The sequence below is a fragment of the Emydura macquarii genome, unplaced genomic scaffold, assembly GCF_026122565.2.
Source record: "Emydura macquarii macquarii isolate MOO-44397 ecotype Brisbane River unplaced genomic scaffold, CSIRO-AGI_Emac_v2 contig_1876, whole genome shotgun sequence".
Lineage (NCBI taxonomy): Eukaryota > Metazoa > Chordata > Testudines > Chelidae > Emydura > Emydura macquarii.
The window spans coordinates 12,337,575-12,360,398 of NW_027132013.1; the positions used below are offsets into that span (position 1 = coordinate 12,337,575).

The window sequence follows — 22,824 nt, forward strand, 5'->3', positions numbered from 1 at the left end:
AGTCTACTGGTCCCAAGGGTTGTGACACAAGACTCCTAACCCCAAGTAAAATGGAATGAATGTCCCCAGGGCAGCTAAATGCATGGTGTCCACAGCACAGCCAAGTGTATTACTAAGAAGAAATACTGTTTCCTTTGAAGCAACCATTAAGGCAAAGCAATTAACCTCAAGCATCCCACTGGGATGCAACCTTTCCATAAACTAGGTTATTTTAAGGTGAGTGAAGACTTTTGCTCTGAGCATGTGAAGGTGGAAGCTGAACTCACAATCCACAAAGCCTGGCAGGATCTGTAACATTTCTTAAATGTATAAAGTGTAATATATTGCAACATTAAAAGAGGTTTGTTTAGTCAAAAGCGCCTCCTATTCAATAGGATCCATTAGACTGCCAAAAAAGCATAGCCTGCAGAAGGTGTCAGCCAGCTGCTCTGGTATGGAATCCATCTGCGGACCAGTCTACTAGATATAGCCCTGAACACCCTGAGGTCCAAGAAAGATGAGGTCAGGATAGTAGGGTGGATTTTTTAAGGGGTTTTGTTTTTGTTTTTTGTTTGTTTGTTTTTTTGGGGGGAGGTTAAGTTTGCTGCTTAAAAGAAAGAAGCTCATGGATGTTTACAGATAGTTGGACTAACATATGGAGTTTGTCACTTTAAAAAGGCAATATATAATGCGTGTATCACCTTATAGGTATTAATTTTATGTGCTATGGTGGCCGATGAATAGCACCACAGAGCACTAATTTCTTGGAGTTGTTGGTGTCAGTCTTGGTTCAGAATTCCAAATTAAGTGCTTTCACACTGGGCACTGTCACTATCTGAGTGATCAGGTTCAGCTAAAACAGTGGTTTTCACTAGGGGTACACGTACTCCTGGGGGTACGCAGAGGTTTTCCAGGGAGTACATCAATTCATCTAGATATTTGCCTAGTTTTACATCAGGCTACATAAAAAGCACTAGCGAAGTCAGTACAAACTAAAATTTCTTACAGACAATGACTTCTTTCTACTGCTCTATATGCTATACATTTCAGTGTAAGTATAATAATTATATTCCAGTTGATTTATTTTATAATTATATGGTAAAAATGAGAAAGTAAGCAATTTTTCAGTAATAGTGTGCTGTTAGGTGAAACTTGGGGTATGCAAGACAAATCAAACTCCTGAAAGGGGTGCAATAATCTGGAAAGAGCCACTGAGCTAAAATCATCAAAAACATCCAAGGCATCTGCACCCGAAACAGAGAGTCTGATAACCCCAAATGGAGGATACAAGTCCAAGCTCTTCCAAGCACTTGAGCAGAACTGGTTCCCAAACTGAAGCATCGAAGATGTGACACCAGAAGGCTTAATCCCGTCTAAACTGAGACCTTCAATTGCAAGGCAGAGTGGTCCAAGGAGTGGCTGCCAAAACTAATTTTTTTTAAAACAAAAAAGTGTTGTTCCCAAAAACTAAGGGGACATCTCTGTTCAGTTAATTGCACATAAATAGGAAAAGCATATTGGTTCACCAAATCTATATCAGTTATTGATAAAGAAGCAGACTCTAGGAAAGCACTTTACAGTCCATCTTCAGAAAAAAAAACCCACTAACACTGGTGTTTGGAACCTAGGTGTCTCTAGGCAGCAATGGTATTTGATGGTTAAAAAAAAAATCAAGGTATCAGCACCAGATGAGAATTCTTTTGTCGTTTTTAGAGCCACTACATAGTGCAGACCCAGTAGATACTGAAGCCACGTCAACCTGGGTCAGGGAACAGTTTCCAAGGTTTCAGTGCCAAGATGTCTCAGAGCTCAAGGACACTTTGGCTAGGGAACCTAGTTGAAAGATTTCAGAGCCAACACAGGCCATTCCAGGTTCTACTCAGAACTCCTGACTGAAAACATGAACAGTTCTACTGATTTCATCTGGAGAGACTCCAACAAAAGGAATGCCTAGCAGCTCATTCAACTATCTCTGAAGGGCCTGGAAGTAAATCTTGGTAGACATTAGTGTGTACGTGAAACTAAATGTCTGACACTGTAAAGATTCCAGGACAGGGGACTCAGATTTAAGAATGCTGACTCAGGGGACTATGGTGCCATCTATAAAAACCAATAGTCAGTGATGACAGGTGCTCAGCACCAGACTCAGTCAATCTAGATAGGTCTGGGGACCGATAAGCCACTTATACTAGACACAGAACCTCCAGGGATGCAATTCTTCTGAAACTACAGCGCTGGATTCTCAGCATTGGACTGCTAAGCATAGAGTTGATAGAGACAAATCAAGGGTGCAAGTCCTTCAGCACCTTGACATTTACATAGGGCAGATGTTCTCAACCTATTTGTCATTGTGGGCCACATATGCAGCTCTCTCTATTGTGTGGATGTGGCCCACATAACACATATATACACACCACCTGTATGGCACTGAGGATATCACATGGGCCGCAGCTGTGTGCTGATTGGGCCACAAGCGGCCCTTGGCCGAAGGTTGAGAACCAGTGACGTAGGATTTCGCACACCTTTAGTAAGTGGCACTTCAGGGACAGTTACTGGTGTTGGCGCTGGACCCAGCTGACCTGAATAAACCCAATGACCTGAGTATTTCAGATAATGGGCACCAAATCACATTGAAAAATGGTTTATCCAAGATAACAGTGCTGGATGTTTGGCTCTGAACTACTTTAAACAAGTAGACCCAAGGATCCTACTGTCATGTGAGTTGGGTACAGAACCACTTCAACTAGGGATTTACCAAAGTCACTGGTGGCATATTTTCAGCACTGGTAGAATCAGGGATCTTAGTGACACTTACAATGTACACTGATCCACCAGAGTCTAATGTATCAGATGCCTGCCACCAGATGAAGGTGACCCAGAATGCTCTGTGGACATTAAATGGCCAAGAACCTTTTCATGCAGTGGTAGAGAGTCCATGGTACTATAACTTAGGCACTGGACTCTGTAAACCTAGCTGGCTCTGGGGATCTTAGAGCCACTTCAAGTGGACAAACCATTTCTGGTTCACTACAATTGACAGCATCAGGACACTGGTACTAAATAAAGTCAACCTGGAGGGATCTGGAGACCTCAGTTTCATGTGAACTGTATCATAACTTCAGCACTGGTCTCAGTCAACTGGTTAAAATTGGGGACCTAATCACTGCTTAAGCACAGCACAGAGACACTTGGACTAGAAGATCTCCATAGACACTGGACTTACATATTGACAGACTTAATGAGGGATGCTCCTCAGACCCAGTGGATTAATAGGAGGGTATGAAGCAGCCTTCTCACTCCATGCAGGTCCGGAAAATACCTATACCCAATAGGTACCATTTTTATTTTGTTCTTTTATATTAAAAACTTAAAACTAGAATTAAACAGCTGTGAAAGGGCAAAAGAAAAGGAAAGACCAGCAAAGTAAGCATCAAGGATACTGCATGCAATATGAGCTTGCTGCATTTGGCAGTTAAGAAGGAACTGAAGGACAGCTGAGGCCCCTTTTATATCCACTGAATCCTCTGCAATAGGAGAGGGAGAGAAGACCCCAATGGACACTTATCAAGAATATTCCCCAGCTCAATGCCAGGAACCATCAATCCTATAAGTGGGAATATAAAGAGGTCATTAGAAGAAGAAACATAGTACTGTTATACTGATTACAGTAATACAGAATGAATTTATACTATTTGTGCAAGTTCCCATCTCTTGAAAAAGACATTCAGGAAAAGTGCTAACTTGAAGCTGTATAGATATATGTAACATATACAAAACCTAACTGAAATGCAATTCAGGTATCAACAGTTTATATAACCCATAAACTCATATTCGTATGACGCAATGTATCACTAATGCATTGCCGTTGGTATTCTCCCTATCTGTGAAGAAACTGCAAATATAACTATTTCAACAGATCTGTTACAATTCCAGGGACAATGAAACTGCCACACAAGATTTAACTAGTTGGTCCATCTGATTCAGTATCTCCTGTCTAATAGGGGCAAACATAAAATTCTTTAAAAAGCATAAACCTTCCCCTGCAAGAAAATTATTCACAAACATGCCCACAGTTATAATTTCTTCTGACCCAAGATATTGGTGGCCTTATGTCATGAAGCATAAGAGTTTACATCCCTTAAAATGTTTATCCTATATAATTGAGGATATTCTTGTTATTCATGTGATCTAATCCTTGCTTGAATCTTACTAAGTTCCTTGCCTCAATAATATTGTGGCAGTGAGTTCCACAGATTAATTACTGATTGTATTAAATTATTTTCTTTTACTAGTTTTAAATTTGTTGCCTTTCAATTTCAATGAATGTCCCTTTGTTCTTGTACCATGAGGAAGGATGAAGTAAGTGTAGCTGATTTACCTTCTTTGTACCATTCATTGTTCTATAAATCTGTATCATGCCCACCATAAAAGAAAATTTTCTCAAAAACTTGTATGCCAAGTAAGTGTCAGGCAAAGTGGCAAAACCACAAACTCTGAAACCCTAACTATATAACAGGTATACTATGTATGTATCGACATCATCCCATACAGGCACGTATACAACATGGCAGTTGCCTTTCTCAAATGGACTTACTAAACACTATGTAACTGATTTCCATATATTATATTCTGTAAACAAAATCTCAGTTTTAAAAGGGATTAAACTTCAAGTGTAACATCATCCTGCCATATTCTCTAGCACAAACCCTAAAAAGGGCATAAAAATTATGGGATAGCTCTTCACCATAATGCTTATGCAAACTATTTCCATTTAGAGTAACAGACTCACATCATCACAGGGAACTTTCAACTGCCTCCAACAGATAGAGAAATTCTATACAACACAAACTAATTTCCCCTCACAGTATAATACAAAGCCTTAATTACAACTTTATGCTAGCCCTATAATCACATAACACACTGCACATTTTAACCTGTACACCTCAACTGAATATTTGCTGATAATACTAAGGTCATAATTAAAATATTACATTATTTTATGATGGAAGTCAATGTATTGTGGTACTGTTTCCTTATCAATCTAATGTCTTTGGGGCATGGACCATCTTTTTGTTCTGTGTTTGTACAGAGCCCAGCACCAGGTGGTCCTGATCTATGACTAGCATTACTATAATGTTTGTGGACACAAATAATAATGTAATGTCCAAAAATACATTTTTCATTTTTAGTTGACTCTGTTCATCTTTCATCTTCACTTTTGCTTTAACAAGTTATTTAAAAATACATTTATCCCCACTTCAATAACTGCACAACATCCAACCAGCACAATGAACAAGATGAGAACTAATAGTATATGATCATGTAATTAAAGATCGTAATGCATACTCACAAGGGAAAAGCGTCAAGATAGTACTTGGAATTATAGTTTTGCCATTTCTTGACTTCTGAACACTTCACTTTACAAACACAGTTCTCATAATGCAGCTTTTTACATGGCATAGAACAAGGTTAACTTTACTGAGTGTATCATAAACAGCAGGACACTTACTCCACACTGCCTCATTTGGTGCTCATCTTGTTAGATATGCTGTGAAAGTAAGTTAGAAAGTGAAAAACCTTAACCTTAATTCTGCCCCCTTAAACAATAAAAATAAAGTTAAAAAACTCAGCCCCCTTGTTTGTTTGCACAGATAATATGTACTCATGTAATTGAATACTGTGAAAAGTATATAGTAAACTATACTTCAAACTACATAGTGGATAAAACAGAGAATAATATTGAAGACTTACTGACACAGTCCATCTAACTGTGACTTTTTCTGAACTAAATCCAAGGAAAGCTGTGTTGGTTGTTCAAGTGTAGCTATGTTATTATCCTTATATAAGAAACAGTACCTGATCATGCAATGAAAGATTGTATCATAATGCACACATGCAAGAGAGCAGTTAAGATTGCATGCACAATCTTAATTTCTACATTTCCAAACTTGAATGCTTATCAACCTTAACTATAATGGGGCTGGTGCTTCCCTATAATCTACGTAACTTGAATGTTATATGGTTCTTCAGTGTCACATCCTACATTTAGTACTCATTTCCTCTCTTTGTGCACCAAACAACCTCCCTTTCCTCATTCAAATTCCTGGTTAAAAGAACATCCCCTCCCCCCATGTTGTTCCACTGCTAACCCAACAAAAATAAATTAGATTAAAAAAAATCTGAGGATTTAAAAAATGACCAACCATCCAATATATTTGGATGTCTGAACTGCACAGTCTGCATCTTATAAAACTGTAAACTCCACTGGCGCAGGGGTTGTTTATTTGTATAGTACAAAGCATGCTACTGATGCTCAGCAACTACATAATAACTTGAGGGTGTTCCTGTTCATAAGGTAACCTTATTCAAGGCGACCAAAGGAGGCAGAATTCTACTGAATTAGTAAAAAAAAATCATGGAGGGCAGAGTTCTAGCTCCAGGTCTGCAACTAATTTACTGTTATCTTAAGCAAGTCATTTTCTTTCCATCTCAGCCCCCTAATCTATAACACAGGGAAAATAATACCTAGCTGTCTACTTTCCTCACAGAATAAAAGAATGGGCCAGATTCTCAAATGGTGAGAATCAGAATAACTCCATTGATCTGAATGGAGCTAAGCCTATTTACAGCAGCTGTCAAACTTTGTAAAATATTTTGAATATATATGGTATTATTAGCAATCCAGGATATGTTATTAGCCAACAAGGAACATCCTAAAGCTTTATTATACTGTATTGCTGTAGTGCTCTCTGTCTTCTCTCTCTGACTCCTATTCTCTGACTACCTATTGCTCTCAAAATTTCCAGACCATATACCTCCAAGCATACCTACTCACCTCAGTTTGGGCCTTCCTTCTGCACTCTATCATCTAATCAGCCCCAGATCTCCCATTATCTCCCTACTACTATTCCTCTTTGGACCTTAAGGAAGGGTTAGCTCTCGCCTCCCTCCATACAAGTAATTCATCTGTTTAATGTCGTATTTGGGATTAGATGGGGAAGGCATCAGAAGCTAGAGTGGCCACATTTATTGTGGACATGCAGACAGAGTTATGAGAGCAGTAACTAGCCAGAATGAGGCATTGAAATAACTGTACGGTTATTAATACAAATCCTTTTTTTCTGATGGCCATTTTTAGCCAATATGAGCGAGAGATTTGCAAACTATAATGTTATAAAATATATAATAGGAACACTTATTCTAATCAGATTATAAAAATTGGATAAGTGTACAGTTTTAGTTTGTGTACAGTGAAATGAAATTGAATTCACAGCCCGTGTGCAAGACTGCTGTACTACTGAGGTAGAAATGGACATTTTTATTGTTTGTTATTCATATAACACAAGAAGTGTGAGAGATGCTTCTTTTCCTTTGTGCAATTCCCTGCTCTTTGATTATTATAGGTATTTTATTTGAAATCACTGAATGGTCATTTACCAACAATAAAATTATCATGCAGATCTCTGTTCTGAATGGCTATTATAATTCCTTTGTACAGATTGACTGACACAAATTTTCAAGGTCTGTGCTACCAACAAAGTTGCAGGAAGCAGGAAAATTCCACATTTTATGTGAAAGAAGAAAAAGATACCAAAAAAGGTTTTAAATCACCCTATTCCACTTCTGAAATGATGTTTATAAACAATATGCACAAAAAAACCACTGAAATATTTCATTCCTTCCTTTAATCTCTCTCTCTTTGCATCTTTCACTCCATACAGTTCAAGACTCCTCCCTGATATTGTTTATACTGGGAGAATCTCAACTCCTCACAATTCAGACAGATCATTACATGTCAGAAAAAAAAGTAACATAGGGAGCTATGAAAGGTCCCCACAAAGAGAGCAAAGTTAAGCTTCCGTCTCTCCACCAATATAATAAGGTTTTAGTCTTCTAAAAAAGCAACATGGTTCTTACTGTCCACTGTTTCTGGAAGCCCAGCAAGACAGGAAGGGGCAACAGTGAGGAGGCAATGCACAAAAGTTAATGAAGGTAGTGTCAGCGTTAATTTTTTTAATTTAATAGCTAACCTTGTTAGAGAGGTGAGGGAAAGACAGCATAGTGTATGGAGAACACCCATCTTCCATCCCTAACCTCTCCTATCCCTGTGGTCAAGCCCTTCCGTACCCACAGATATGGATCCCCGAGGAGTGACTTCTGCCAGGACTGGGTGAAGACGGACAATGAAGTGCTACCTATCCAACATTTTCTATGACCATAAGCAGAGATCTGACAGATTTTCATCCCTTCTCTGATTCAAGGGACCACATGAACCTCAATTTTTTTTAAAATGAGAAAGTTGCCCCTTACGTAGCACACTGAAGTTACTAGTTAACCTAGAGACATCCTCTCTGTGGGATAAAGGGGAAGTTCTGTTTGCCAGATCCTTTCAATTTTTGATCTCTCTGACGAAATTCCCAACAAGAGGGCCAATTAATACCAAATATGACGGTGGATTTGTAAGACAAAAGAGATGTTTACTAGGAACAGGATTGGGATCACCATCTCAATTCACAGAGACCAACAGTTGTGAAATTGTATGCAATTTTGTTTATTATTGACTTAAGATGGATTCAAGCCAGGAAAAAGCTTGATCTCTCATTACCAATCCCCTGAGACCTCCATGTCCCTTTTTTCCAAGTTACAGAAAGATATATTTACAGTGCTGTTATAAACTGATAGTTTATTCAAAGTTAAGGTTGGACATTTGTATTTAAACCATTCTGTTGTACCAGCAAGAGAGGGTAGAGACTATATCAATGCTATAGCTTGGGCACGAAGGGGAATAATGTCTGACTACTTCTTTGCTTTGGTCAATTAAAGCAAAAGCCTTTAATAATATTACCTAGCTCTTATATAGTGCTTTTCATCAGTAGATCCCAAAGTGCTTTACAAAGGCAGTTAGTATCATATGTTAGTTTTAAAGAAAGGGAAACTAAGACACAACGAGGTACTGGTAATGAACTACTTCTGTCCATGCTGCAGTACTTGTCCTTTGGGTCACTAGAGCTCTAGTCCTGCAGTGAATTCTATGTGGGTAGACCCTTGTGTTCAGAGAGCCCTATTGACTTCACTAGGACTCTTCTTGAGGGCAGGGGAGCTCATAGCAGGATCAGAGCTTAAGATTTCAGTTTCAAGGGCTGCTAATTGGCATGTTTTATAAGCTCTCAATTAGCGTCAAACTCAAATAAAAAAGACAACTCCTCCCCCTGCTTCAAACATTTCTCAGCATTGTTTATATAACAATTTTGCCATAGCTTGAAACTTGAAATGTTTTTGCCCTGCAAGGTGGGTTGTTGTTACAGGGGTTGTTCATGGATGCCTGGTTGCCGGTGTAGAATTTTAACAGAAAAAGCCCATTGGAGCACTTGCTTAAGATAAAAGCACCTTATGAATAGTAGTTATACTGAAATACAGTTGTAGCCAATCAAATCACAGAGATGTTGGACAATTACTCCAAATGTTAAATTGAGGGTGTATGGCTATGACTAACTAATTGCAAACTCATTACATATACATAATGTATACAAGGCATTATTTAAACAAATTTCTATATTAATTTCCTTTTTTGGAGGTGGGTTTTAAAGACAACCATCAGAAATAAAGTGCTTAATATATACAATACACCAGCCCTGGAAAAAAAAATAAATGTCATGCCTCAAAAGGCGCTATAACCATCTAAAATATTTAGAATATTTTAAAATACATATAATGGGTAGACGAGAGCGCTACTATTTGAATAGTCTTTATGAAAATATGCATTCAAATAATGTGTACTCTGGATAAAATTCCCTCTCAGTTCTTTATAGCAGAGCTCTAACATTCTGCGCAGGTATAAGCACAGTTTACAGACAACTAGATTTGCTTAGTGAATTAGAGAAAAGAATTTTACCAAAAGGACCTGTATGCAAGCTAATTATTGTATACGCCCAGAAGCCACATTCCAAGATTATACATCTAAAGCCCTTTTCCAGCAAACACTTACACATGCTGAAGTTTAAGCATGCAAATATTCTTACTGATTTCAACAGGATACTCACATGTTTAAGTCAAGTACATATATAAGATTTTGCAGGATTGGAACCTTAAATACTTAAATTTATTTCTTCAACCATTGATTTCAGATTTTTTGCTCTTGCATGAACCAAATTCATCTCTGGTTTAACTCCACTTAAGCCTAAGAAGGTATTCAAGGAATTAAATTGGCCCAATGTATTTGTAAGAGAGCTAAAATAAATTAAATGATTCTGCAGTCCTTACTCAGGCAGGATTTCCACTGACTTCAGTGGGAACTCTCACTGTATTAGGGGTTGATGAGCAATGCTCAAATACACTCAAAAATCAAAATATCTGAACTTAACGTAATCCTCTTACCTGCCAAAACCTGAATTCAGGGTTCTGTGTTTCCCTGGTAACAGCTAATGACATCACTAACCCCTAAAGCAGTGAAAGGAAAGCACTTCCCTGCTCTGTTTTAGAGGTTAGTTACGGTATCACCGGACCTCAATAAACACAGAACATTGAAGTCAGATCTTGGCAGGTAAAAAGCCTTTCAATTCACCTTTAACTATAGAGCAGTACGAGCCACACAGCTACAATGCTTTAATTTAGAAGAAGAAAACAGTACTGGGAGCAGATGAGTGAAGGCTTGTTGTGCCAAATGTTACCCATCTATAACATGATTACTCTGAGACATGTAAAAAAAAAACAACTCTCAAAAACAATCATTAGTACCCTTTACAATCACAAATCAAGTAGTATATTAGTGCAATTAATTACATAATTCTTGAACATGCAGAAAGAAATCTTCCAACAGCTACTATTCTCTAAACACAGTACTCAACTACAGGTTACAAGGAACTTGTAAATAAAGAATATTTCTACTGCATAATATGAACATCAAGGATTTCCAAACTGCCCAACTAAGGGCCACTTAAGCAACTTGCTGGCAGCCTGAGAATCACATCTAGTTTACATAAAATATAGCAGTGTTCACAAGCCATCATCATGAACATGAAAGTTTGGCTCATAAAAACTACAGAACCCAGCACACAATGGTCCATCTTTATCTAAGCAGGCTACTCAAATAAAAATAAAGCTTTGCATACTGGGGCCTGTAGTCTCCATGATAAGCCACATTCTTATTAAAGATGAGGTCAGATGTAGTCTATAATACACGTCTCCATGGGCCACATTTTGACCATCTCATTGTACAATATCATATATACATACCATACAGAGATCCCAAAAGTACATTAGGTCCAAAGTTAACATTAGCTCATTATATTTATCAAATTTAAGATTAACACAGAACAACAGAAACACTAAACTCACCAATAACTCAAAAAAAAAAAAAAAAAAAAAAAAAAAAAAGCAGCAATAGTCTAGCTAGATTAAAATATATAGAAATTCTATATATAAAATATATAGAAATTGCATACTTTTAAAAAAACTCGAGTTTTTAATCGGGACTGTTACATTCATTAACATTAAAGTAGGTTGTCAAATAACACTTTTGATTTTCATTGGGAAAAGTATTTTTGTGAGGGTTGTATTTCCCTTGCCCAGTACTTATTCTTTAGAAATACATTACTCTTTTCCTTCATCATCAAAATGCACTGAAGCAGCAGCTTTTCCTCTCTCTTAAAAGGGAGTTGAGCTTAGCTGAAAATTAAATGGCTGTATTTCAGTATAGGCCTCTGAAAACATACACCGTACTCCAGTTCAATAGAGGGAAGGGCAGCTCCCACTACCAACCTGTTCTAAGAAGACTTCATCAAGGAAGGAAAATCATACTGTGTTCCAAACCCAGAAGTCATTATTTTGAACTCTGAATTAAGATATTTATTTATTTTTCCCTCCTGAAAGACCAGTGAAAAATGCAAGTACAGTCTGTACTAAGAGGCACAGCACAGTTCTTGCATTTCCAGATAGCCAGGCATCATCAGCACCTCCACAAATATGCAACAGAGAAAGGTCCAAGAGATTATGGAATACAAGAGAGACAGGCAATGGCACATTACAACAAAGCAACTGGCAATGCTGCTGAAGTCACCTAAAAGATATTCTACTGCACTTCACCACATAGGCAACAGGCTACAAAAGCATCTAAAGGCTTCATCAATACAGCAATAATACTGTCCATAAGGCCAAAGACAGCTGTTGCCATGGTTACTATCAGCCAGTTTATCAGAAAATAATTATTGTGATTACTTGGAAGTTTTGGCTAAAAGAGTTTAAAGCTCTGATAGCTAATTGACTGAAGAGATCAACTACTATTTTGCTTGCATTTACACTATTTAGAGCTGCACATGGTTAACAATACTTGAATCCCCAGTGTGTGGGGGGGTGTGTGTGTGACAAAAATCAATTCCTTTCTGCTGTTCCTTCTTCTTTTCAAGTACTGAGAGTTTGTATTCTGCATGCAGCCAAAACAATAAAACAAAACCCATCTTTTGGCTCTTGTGTTTGAGTTCTCTTTTCACAGCCCTACAGAGTCCAAAGATTAGCTCATCATAGTACTAGGCTCCAACCTGTTAGACCCTATCCTCTTCCTCACTCTGTTTCAACCATGCATTCATCTGATGTTCCCCCATGAAAAAATATGTGACATCACCTAAAGTTTTCAGAGCACATTCCTAATTATACAATGAGAAGAATTGTTTAAGAAGAGCTCTGTGTAAGCTTGAAAGCTTGTCTTTCTCACCATAAGAAGTTGGTGCAATAAAAGATATTACCTCACCCACCTTGTCCTTCATTTAAGGCATACTCAATGCCATTTTTATAGTGAATGAACTTGGTAATGTGGCCTTTTATCTCTAAAGCACAGTAGCATGGAAATGTAAAATTACTCAACAAAAAAAATACACGCTATTTTAAGAAATAATTTAAAATAAAATATATGCCAGTAATAAAACTCACAAACAGAACTACACTCCTGACACACCATCTGATTTTTTTTTTAAAGAGCATCTACGTAAGAGTTTGAGAGAGTGTGGTTAATTTTTAAATTACATGATCCAGTTTTTTAAGAAACACTGCCCCCACATATTATCTCTGACGCAAGAGTGGGTGTTTGCAATAGCATATGAGAAAGAGTCTGAAGGCAGAGAGGGTCTGGAATAGGTCAAGCTATCAGGGTGTGGAGCTCCTAGGCAGAGATTACTTGGTGACTCCTATGGTGATTATAAACTCTGCAAGGGACCCTGTACTGGTTTGCATTGATTAATACTTAAATGTAGAGACCAATACATCCTTTCTTTTGAAGTCTAAAATAACCATGTGTCACAGAACCATTTCTTAATAAAGTTCTTTAAAAACTTGTAGACATTTCAAGACTAAAATTTTGTTAAGGATTTAAGTATGACAAATTTAAGAGAGGGAGTGAAGGGGGCCTAAAAGAGCTTTATATATAGTTTTAAAACGTAATTTGAAAGCCATGAAATTCTAGAGAGTTAAGGAGACAAGGTCAACTCATACTGTAGTCAGTTTTAAAAACAAATAAATTAGTAGTTGTTTCAGTTCCCACATCTGCCCAAGACTCCTTGCCAATTGTTATTGTAGTACAACCATATTCTACTATTTTAAGATTTTTTTCTCTCCATTGTTGCTGTCAAAAACCCACATAGACAAAAGGTGAAATGAAATGCGTTGTAAAATGTACAAAGGAAAAAAAAACAAATAATTAACAAAATAGATATAATCTATTACAAGTAACAACAGTAGGTAAAAAGAATCATATAGAAGAGACTTTTAAATTGGTCAAGTCCCTATAACTTGACAAAATAAAAAGACTGGGAAAATAAAGAAATGTAAAAGTATTCAAAATATCCTCAATCTAAAATTAGGCCACTTTCTACAGGCACAGTCTTTACCTTCATAATTGATATATGAGGCAAACACCTCCTCGACATTGGATCAAACTTGACAAATTAGTCTATTCATCACCACCTATAACATGTAGGACATGTACAAAAACTATTAACAAAGACATGACACAGACATCTTGCCTGTAACACACTGGTTCCACCTTCCCAATATATGGACCTGTACCACACTTCTTCCACCTTACTAATATATGGTTTGATCCTACAAGCTTTTGTAGAACACAAAGTAGAACACATTAGCACAAATCCTGAGTCTAGTTTCTGGCACAAGTAACTGGGTGGGGCAACAGGTACATGTGCAGAAGCAGAAATCTTCCCTCCAGACCTCAGAGTGGTTGACCTAGCCTCAGCAGATTCTGAGGCCACATCTACACTGCCACTTGCGCTGGCAAACTTATGTCACTCAAGGTTGTGAAAAACCATACTCCTGAGCAGGGGCATGCACAGGAGGGGCAAGCAAAGGCACAGCCCCTTCTCCCCCCCAACCCCACCATGATTGTCAGGGCACAAAACTCCTCCAGCCCTGGGGCCATGGAGGTGGAAGGGAAGTGATATCCTGCCGGTGCAGGGGAAAGGAGGGAAGAGCAATCTTCAGCTGGGGCATAACTGGTAGTGTGCACAGCTCTATGTCGGCGGGAGAAGCACTTCAACGAGCAATGGTAGCTATTATGTCGATGGGAGAGCTCTCGCCCATCAGCATAGATTGGCTACACAAGTAATCTTACAGCGATGCAGCTGCATCGGTACAGTTGTGCTCCTTTAAGCTCACTAGTGTAGACGTGGCCTTACACTGCCCCATGCGGGGGACAGGGGAGAACAAGGTGCATATAATAATGGATCTTCTTGCACTTTTCCTCTTATACGGCACACCAGGGCCTCTCCTCCTGCGTGGTCAGGCCCACAGAATGCCCCTCCGCATAGTGGAACTGCACCAGTTCCCTCATTTGGGTGACTCCATATCCACAGAGAAGGAGACTAGATATGCTCCATTGATTTCAGCTAGACTGTTTCTACAAGTAAAGGTTGGCATGGTAAAACCCACAGTACCCTCATGCCTAGCATGGAAAAGTTTAAAACCAAGTTAGCCTCTTACTATCCACAGTACTTGGACAATGTGGGTTCAGACACCTTAAAACTTATATAGCCTTACAGCATTATACTCCATTTGCCCCAATACTGAAGTCATGGTGGAAATAGTTAAAGATGATGTCAGCTTCTTAAATTCTGTAAAGATGCTTTCCTCCAGAGTCTGTGGCCATACCAAGATGTAGAGAGTTTAAAAAGATATCAACTAATTACAGACATATGCATGGAGGTGCACAGAATGGCAGAGCACAGAGGCACTTTATCTAATATGCACAAGGTGTTTAAAATATACAGTAGAACCTCAGAGTTACGAACACCAGAGTTATGAACTGAGCAGTTAACCACACACCTCATTTGGAACCAGAAGTACACAATAAGGCAGCAGCAGGGGGCGGGGAAGCAAATACAGCACAGTAGGGAAAGCAGCATTTTTCTTCTGCATAGTAGTGTTTCAAAGCTGTATTAAGTCAATGTTCAGCTGTAAGCTTTGAAAGAACCACCATAACATTTTGTTCAGAGTTATGAACATTTTAGACGGCAAATTTCAGTGGAAGTTGATGGGAGATACACAAGCTACATAGAGCAGCTTGCGTATCTCCTGTTGACTTCCTAACTTCTACTTACTGCAGTGTCCCCACTATGCTGCATTGACTGGAAATGCCCTCCGGTCAACGCAGCATTACTCTTTTTGCAGGGGTGGATTAACGCCATCAACTTCCAGATCGATTGAGCGGGTCTCCACTGCAGCTCAATCGATCCCGAGGCACTGACAGTGCCGCCGTCAATGTAGACATACCCAGAGTTACAAATAACCTCCATTCCTGATGTGTTCGTAATTCTGAGTTTCTGCTGTACCAAATAAGATATCCTATGAAGTCCCTGTAAATTTTAAGATTTATATTAGATTCAACCAGAAATCCCAGTAGTAAACAAATTAAAATTATATCATTTAATTGTAGAAGTTCTCCAGAGCACAAAGTACACTGAATACTCTAGAACTGTTAAATAACTCCAATATTTTCATATTTAAGGACAGTTACCTCCATTATAAAACAAACTGCATGAACAATTGCAATGACGACATATCTTCACTATTAGAACTTTCCTACAGCATACAGAATTACAAAGCCTTCAAAGGCCCAGTTAAAACAAACTGTATATTTCTAAAACAAGAAACTGATCTGCTTTGTGCATATCCAACCAATTCAACAACATACAAAAAAGTTTACAATTTCTATTTGCATTTTCAAATCTTCTAAGTATATCACCCGCAAAATAGGAATATAGGCAGGATAAGAAATACTCAGACCCTGTACTATGAATAGAAATGCAAGTTCAGCACTAAGGAGGGGGAATACACTTTTAAAATCCTACATTAAAACTCTGACTTACTGTCAAAGTTGGATGGCCAAAACTTAACATATAAATATTTCTTTAAAACAAAAAACCCACACCTGTAAAATCCATGACTTCCTACAACTCCTTCCCAAAAAAGGTAATGTTTCTATATTTTCACTTCCAAAAGGGAAGAAAGTAAATGCCAGCAACCCCACAGGCTTTTGCACCCTTATAAAAACAAACTGGCAAGAGTAGCCCAGACCAGGATGCATAAATAACTCTACATGGACAAGGAAAAGAAAACAAAAATGACTTCAAATATTAACCTTCCAGTTGTCCAATAGACAATAGTAAAAATACTTTTTAAATTATGAAAATACCTTGTGAGAGGCTCCTTTTAATTATGTATCAGTACGCCAGGCTTGTTACTTAACTGAAACCCAAATGTGGGAACAATATCAGATCTTTCATTGCCCAGATCAGTAGAGCTCAAGCATGTTACAAGTATAATATAGCTGACTTCCAGCTGCTGATGGGCATTCGCTGCACAAGCACCTCCTGCTGGACAATACCTGACAAAAATTTGCTTGTACAAAAAGAGAACCTCAGAGGTGACAGTCTACAAAGGAGAGGATAGCTTTAATTTTCCAATCATGTAAAGGGACTGCTTAACATCCCCGCTGTCAGTTGCTCAAACTTCTAGAAGGTATAACCTCATACTCGCACAATTTCTCCATCTCAATAAAGCTGCAAGTTTACAGTGAAAAACAATTCCATGGAAAAATACATTTTTAAAACCATCATGTTTACTAAAATACTAAATTCTTTACTCTAGGAAAACTGGTAATTCCATTCAGAAATCAAGAGTTTCCCAGATTTTTTTTTAAAATGATGTTTATACTAAAATGTGGGTGAGTAACTACTTTAACTAGTATAGGTTTATAAACTGTAGTTGTGCTGTGGGTGAGGTTTTTGTTTGGTTGGTTTGGGGCTTTGCTCTTAAAAACTGTCCTTTATTGAATACTACTTTGTATTTAAAATTGTAAATTACTGTTGAACACGATTATGAACTCAGGACCATTCATATGTTTTACCTAAAATCTTTCAAAAGTTTATAGGTTAGATTTTGTGGGGGAAGTGTTTGTTTTTTACATTATATCTTTACAGGAACACTGGCAAGTAGTAGGTTAAGGCACAAAACTTAGATTGTTTTTAAGTTTTTTTTATTAAACTTCAATAAAACCTATTACCATTTTTCTTCACATTAAATATTAAAATAAACTTATTTGTCATTAAAATTAAACATTCCCCTACAGCATAGCAAATCCAAACAGCGCCAGCTTTGGGTAAGCAAAGGAAGAAATCACAAAGATGAAACTGATCCAATAGAAAGTGAAACTAACCAGTTATTTTCATTGCCAAAGTTGAGTGAAATGCAAAAAGCAAACCAAGGATGTCCAACATTATAAATAGAGGAAAGCACATTTGATAATTAAAATTCTAAGATATTTGTAAAAGTGCCCCATTAACATAAGCATATGGGGTAACTGCCTTTTAGTCTTCCTTCTGCAACCAAGCAAATATGTTTAATGTGATAAATTCATTCTTTCCTATAATGAACTTAGACTGAGAAAACTCTTGCATGCCTCCAAATTAACCTGAGTGCAAATGTAGCTGTCAGTCTCTAATTATTAAAATGTTAACATTCCTGAGCACAAGTGGTCCATCTCAGATGTTTCCCTTTTCAGACCTACTATACACAACATGCCAATTATTGTTCCCAATAGGAAGTTTTTTTAATCCATCCACTACTGTGATAAAAAAAAAAAAAAAAAAACGAACAAAAGTTCATTGTCAAGTTCAGTGCTTGGTCCAAACAAACATCAAGAACCTCACATCTACAATTATAAATTTATAAAACTTGCAGGGGATCACGATTACTTACAATAAAAAGTGGGGACATATTGGATACCCTACTTTGATATCTAAACAAAGAATATTCTAACATGTGACTGAATTGCGATGACATTTGTAAACCAAAGAAAACAAAAAACCTCCTCTCCACTAGCAATCTCGCCCCATCAAAAAAATCAGAACTTGGAAATTACTCTGCTGATGCACATTTGTACCCTAACCAGAGCATACTCATTTTGTGACACTCAAGTGAGTAGAAGTTGAATGAAGGACTCCATGTGATGATCCAATATAAATTAATCTAAAACCTAACAGTGCAGACCTGCAAGCACCCATCATGCTGCAAATGCAGTCAGAGAGAAAGAAATCCTATCAACAGCGAAACTCAGAATAATAAAAAAGCAAACAGAGAAAGAAGTGATGAGAGGAGCGTGCACAACGGGTCTAGACCAAATGGCAGAGTCCCACACACAGCCCCATTCCTCCTACACACACACACACACACACACACACACACACACACACACAGAGAGAGAAATGGAAGAGAAAAGGTACACATCTCTAATCACCACAAATATGTGCCAAAGTAGGAGTGTGAAATCCCAGAGGTGTCCTTCCACTGAACTGTGTACCTGTGCAAGAAGGGCAGCCTCAGAATAAGGGGGGCAAGAGATACTTCTGAATTACAAGTTGCAGAAGAAACGGAATTTTCCCAGTGCTGCTCTGGTCATAAAGGCAAATTAAAGCAAAACAAAAAACAAAAATAAAAAAACTGCAGTAGCAGCTTTACTACAAATTCTCAATCATCAAAGCAGCATCGTTTCAAAGACAATAGTAAAACTTCCCTATCAGCATCACAGGGGGGGGGGAATCAAACCAACAGCAAAGGGCCTGGAAATAATCATTCTGAAGGAAACCAGCAGAGGAGGGGATAAACCTCCCTCCCCCACCCCATCCACAGTGCAATGTGTCATCTCCTTCCCCCTGCTCCTCACCACAGCTCCAATGTGTCACCCACCTCCATCTCTCTCCCCCTCCTCAGAAACTTACTTCAGTGCATGCAGGGGCGGGAGAAAGGACACGGCCCCCTAGGGCTTTACCCCCTTGGGGGTCGGGTTGGGGGGGCGGGGGTTACAACACTGAAGTTGTTGCTCCTTAGCTCCAAGTTGGCTGAAGAGTCCTATGGAGACTGCTCCTCCCCCCACACCCCAGCTATCCTCCTCCACCCTCCCCCAACCAACTCCCTGAGCCACAGACAGAAAAGCACGGGGGAGGGATAGAGCTACTCAGAGAAAAAAGCAGAAGGAGAGAATAGGGGGGAGGAGGAGGCGAATCCAAAAGGTGGGATACTACACCCTGCTGGTGGTGGTGCTGCTGGTGGCTGGCTGGGGTCCCCCTGGCAGGACCTCTCTCTGAGGGGGAGGGCTCTTCTTCATAGGGGGAAGGTGCTGCGGCTCCTCTGGGCCTCCCTGTCCCCCTCTTCTGGGCTCCTCTCTCTCCTCCTCTCACTTTCTTTAATCTAAGCTGGGAGTGGAAGATGGTAGGTTGCTCCCTTCTCCTCCTCCTCTTCTCTCTCTCCTCTGGGAGGTCCTTTTCCTTCCCCCTCTCCCCGGGGGGCTCCTCCTGCCGGGGGGAGCAGGGGGCGGACGGGAAGAAAGGAACGAAGCAGAAGAGGCGCAGGAGAAGAGAAACTGTGACACAAAAACAAGCCGAGAAGCTGAACTCTTCTTCAATCCCATTCACCCGGCCCGGCCGCAGCACCCTCTCGCCGGGATCGCTCCGCCGCCGGCCTCCCTGCCTGCCTGGGGCGCGCTCCCGAGCTGCCGCTGCGCGCGCCCGACACGCTCTCTCACAACTACTCCGGCTCTGAAGCGGGGAAGGGGAGGAGGAGGAGACTGGGGAGGAAACAGAGATTGGGGGCGAGGCGGGTTCCCCCTCCCTGAAACCCCATGCCGCGTCCCTGAGCATAAGGAAGGAGGGGTCGCCGGCCTCCGCTGGAGGGGGAGGGAGGGTTCGCTGGCTCCTCCTGAGGGGACTACTTGACGTGTTGGTGCGGCGAATTTATTTCCCTTTGCCTAAGGAACGGGCTGTACTACGGCTCCCATTGCCTAGGGAAAAAACCCGGATGTAAAGTGAGTGAAACTAAAGTAGAGTGAAGTAGGGCAGCAAACTCTAGTGGAGCAGCAGCGCGGGGGGGAGGGAGAAAGGGAGCATGCACCGGGGCAGGCAGCGGTAGGAGAGCAGCACAAGCATCCTCATCTCAATGCAAGCAAGGGGCTCTGCGCAAGAAAGCCGATGCACCAAGACAAGGGGAGAAACATCAGCATCCTCACCCAATGCAAAGGATTCTGCACAGGAAGCTGATGCACCAGGGCACTAGCAGAAGCACAAGCATCCTCACCCCCAATGCAAGAGATTCTGCACAGGAAGTTGATGCAACATGGCAGGAGGAGAAACATAAATACTCACCCCAATGCAAGGGGCTTTACACAGGCAGTTGATGCACTAAGGCAGCAGCAACACAAGCATCTTCATCCTAATGTAAAGGATTTTGTATAGGAAACTGATACATCAGGGCAACAGGAAAAAACACAAGAATCATTACCCCAATGCATGGGGCTTTGCACAGGAAGTTGATGCAACAGGGCAGTAGAAGAAACACAAGAATAATCATCCCCAGTGCAAAGGGCTCTGCACAGGAAGCTGATGCATCAGGGAAAAAGAAGAGGAGAAACACAAGTTTCCCTATCAATTCATCCCGATTCAAGGGGCTGTTTGGTAATGCACCACTGCAGGAGGAAGAGAGGACAAATTCATACATCCTTATTCCCAAAGCAAATTATAACCTCCCAGGAGCAACCTTCCTCTATCCACAACAAACTGCCAGTTCTTTGCCATATTGTTTTTAGCATTAGTACACACATTTACTTTGGATGCAGGGAGGATTTCATCTTCTTACCTTCACTGCTGCTCTTCTCTTTCCCCTTAATGCACTTGTTTTTATTTTTCTAAGTTTATTTATTTGTTTGTTTTCCATTCTATAGTGCTGGATGATGCCATTTGGTTTCATGTTGTACTGAGTAACAGAAAACAGCAGCAATCTATAAACTACTGATTTTCAAAAATAGTGGAAAGTTAAAATTTCAGGAGGAATCAAAACAGGCTAAGTTAGCTCTACTAATGTTGCAATAAGAGTTATATATGAGAGACAAATGAGGGTATTTGGTGTTTTTTAAATAGCAATATAATCAAAATATAAAGAAATGTAATATTGTTTATATATCCAAAGTGTTTTAATGTATATAATTTAAAATAAATATGAAAAGAGAGACAAGGAATATATTTTTGTTCTGTGTTTGTACAGCACCTAGCACAATAGGGCACAGATCCATGACTAGGTTTCTTATGTGCCACAGGAATATAAATAATAATATGATTGTAATGTATTAGTCTTTATGCCTGTAATATATAATACTGATAAACATAGATAACACATATCCTTCCCACATGTATCTGTGGCTTGTAAAAGTATCATATGTTTCTCAAAAACATTTGGGCCTTATCTTACCCATTTGAGTCATCGTTGCTGAATCAGTGGGATTGTTCATTTGCTAAACACTGCAGGATTCTCAGAAATGTTTACAGAAAGTCAATTATTTGTGTAATTCAAAAGTGGTTTTATTTTTTAAGAAGTGGTCATGCTGTCTTATTTCTTTAACATTGTCACAAATTGTGATGAAAAGTAAGTGTGTATAATCTCTAAAGATGTTTCAGGAAGTCAGGATGAACTCATTATGTTGTGAAACTAAATCCATAAAGCAGTCATGATGAGTAACTAAGGGACTCATTGTAATTGGGTAGTAATATACAATGTTATCATCTGGTGAATTCTTATGTGTTCAAAGTGAGTGGGGATTTACCAGAAGGATTCCTATCAGAATTGTCTAAAAATTGGGCTGCCATAGTATTGTTTATTTAATTAACTGCTAATTTTCCATGCTTTTCAGTCAGTTTCTGGTGTTGCCAACTCATGATTTAATCTTGAGTCTCGTGACATTTCTTAAAGCCCTTGCTTCTCAAGTCATATGAATCTAAGAGAATATCAACTTTTATTTATTTCTTTAAGTAAGTTTCTAGTCTGGGGGGTTGTGGATACAAGCTTGAAAACAACCTAAAGCCTCAAACAGGAGGCAAATAAAAAGACCTCCCAATATTTTAAAAACCTTGTGATTTTGGGGGTTTTGACATGATTTTTGAATGCTTAGGGTTGGCATTACTAGACATAGTACATACCAAGCTGTGTTTTTACAGTGGCTATTGGCATTGCTTGGATGTCTTGAGAATCAACAGGTGAAGCCAAATGCTTGTGACTGCCATGAAAGTCTTGATAGCAATTGCAGCATATGATCTGGATTATTTTATTGGGACAGGAACATATTAACTGTGTAATTTTTACTAACTCTGTCCATTTTAAAGAAATATTTTTATTTTACTTTATACACTTCTCTCTTTAGCTTATGCTATCTATAACAACCAAATACAGCACTTAACATTCAGATAGTTGACCATATTGGAGCCTGCTCTTAACTTCTCAAGTTCAGTTTTCTCAACTTACTTTACC

The 22,824-nt window shown here is 39.1% G+C and overlaps 1 protein-coding gene across 2 annotated transcripts in view; it reads right to left on the reverse strand.

Annotated features, from left to right (window-relative positions):
• Positions 1-19,955, reverse strand: part of PHF21A (PHD finger protein 21A) — a 263,268-nt gene extending 243,313 nt beyond the window's left edge. For both annotated transcript variants that reach the window (XM_067557629.1, XM_067557628.1), the window contains exon 1: positions 19,559-19,955. The gene's annotated coding sequence lies outside the window, so the exon portion shown is untranslated. The remainder of the gene's footprint in view (positions 1-19,558) is intronic.
• Between the last annotated feature and the right edge of the window lie 2,869 nt (positions 19,956-22,824).